Consider the following 2,226-nt stretch of genomic DNA (forward strand, 5'->3'; position numbering starts at 1 on the left):
TACAGCAAACCAACAGATATGTGGGGATCTTTTCCCCCATAGCAGACCCATCAACTTTCATATGAGGATTATTCAATTTATTAATGGCCTGATATACTTTTCCACAAGAAGATAGCAACGATGTCAATGCATTGTAGGATTAAGTTCGAGAAAACTCCGTATGTGTTCTTCATTGCAGAAGGGTCTTTCCAGACATGATTTGCAAACAATTCACACAGTACACAATAAAAAACAGGGCAACACTTTATACAATCAACTTTGAGGTATCTGTGAGGAGATTTCAAAAGTGTTGTGGGAAAGTGGAATTGTCAGATAATGGAATTTTTCCAAGAACTTTTTGAAACTTCTTTGGAGTTCATTTGAAAATCTCCTAATGTTCTTCTTGCGAGAGTATTCTGATTTGTCTGAAATATTTATAAGTGAAGTGTACCTCTGTGCAGCCTCCTGTAAGATTTCAGTGGCGTCCTCTAGGTTTTGGGTAGTGTGAGAGTGGGCTGTTTCCAAATGATGCAGCATCGGCTCGGCCCCCTTGAGCTTCTTGGTTCTCCCTTTTGTATTGTGATGAACACAGTCATAGCAGAACCTGTGCTAACTCAACAATGTCTCCATGTATGACTCCATGACGTTAATTCCATTCTTTAAGTTGTGCAGCCATTTCTATCACCTTTTCCCAAATCATTCCAGCCTCATTCACAGAACCTTCTTATTGAGCTTTTTTATTAAAGAAACAAGTACACTTAATGCAAAAACAAGCATCAGATAATATCCCTTTGTACTGAGAAAAGAGGAAGTCATAAACGTTTTGCAGCCTCCTAAAACCCCCAAACGTACATATTTTTAAAATAGATATATTGGAGACATGCCATTGTAAGTCTGCTTTCAGAGGGGTGATCGGAGACCTTCTCCCCAGACTGGTCAGGTTTTCATTTTGAGGAGGGGCCGATGGCAGAGTATATGAGTCTTCTATTTTGTGACTTTTTGTTGTTTTCTGAGATAGGTAAGGCACATCTTGGGCTTATATCTGAACAACGTAAGACAGTAGCAGGTGGACTGCTCCAGGAAAAAGACTGCTTGAGTTCGATTCATAGACACATGACACCTCCATAGGCAACACTGAGGAAATTACTTAATAGCTCTGGCCATCAGTTTTCTCATCTGTAAAATTATGATATAATAATTTTACTTACCTCAGGGATTTTTGAGAGAATAAAATAAACAAGTAACTGTTAATACTCCTTTGGAGTGCCTGCTGGGTGGTGGTAATGGTTAGCTCTTCACTAATAACTGAAAGATTGCAGTTCGAATCCTCCCGGTGGTATCTTGGGCAAAAAGTCTGGTGATCAACTTTCGTAAGGCTACTGCCATTGAAAACCTTGTGCAGTCCTTCTACTCTGAGATGCAAGCCGTGGCTGTAAGTCACAATCTTTCGGTATCAATGCATAATAAATAAAAGAAAATAAAAACTTTGTTGAGTATGTTTAATAGTAATGCTCTCTAATATTTATTATAAAAATAATTGATAATAAAATAATAAATTTCAGACAATATTTATATCAAACACACCCAACAAAGAGAGTAAACCCTGGCCATGATACTTTCACATCCTGAACCCATGGACCTTCTCTCACTGAGCTCAGATATGGAGGTGGAATCCGTGTAAACCCTGGGCCCAACCTGCTGCCAGCTGAGACCTGTATCGCAAGGAACAGATGACTAGAAACAGTGCTCACTGCAGAGTGCAGCTTAAAATGCATTGCGCATATAATAGCATGTGCAGGAATGTGTGGTAGTTTTCATGCCGTGGGAGGTGAATTGCACGACAAAGCAGGGCGGGAAGCCCCGGTTTGGCAGACTCTGATGTGAGTAACTCCCATTTCAGTGGGAGTTCCATGTGCATACAGTTAAAGCTTGACAGTGATATTGTAAAATATCTGCCTCCAATAAGACTGCTACTGCTAGCCTAGAGACTCACTCCCTTACACAAAGTCTATTTTAAGTCAGATGTCATGGGGGGCGGGGGAGATTGAGAACCTGTAAAAATCCTACACATCAGGGTTTTTATCCAGGGCCTTAGACAAATGAAGAAAAGCCTGTTGAGAATCAAGCAGTCCCTATAAGATATTAGATAGGCTGTTTCAGTTGGTTGGTTACTGTATAGGTTAGTTAAATGTGTTCATCTTAGCTAAAGTTCTTTTAGCACTTACTTCGTATCTGTAACTGGGTTCT

Source organism: Echinops telfairi, unplaced genomic scaffold, assembly GCF_000313985.2.
Source record: "Echinops telfairi isolate 266 unplaced genomic scaffold, ASM31398v2 ScPeMD7_3533;HRSCAF=4204_0, whole genome shotgun sequence".
Lineage (NCBI taxonomy): Eukaryota > Metazoa > Chordata > Mammalia > Afrosoricida > Tenrecidae > Echinops > Echinops telfairi.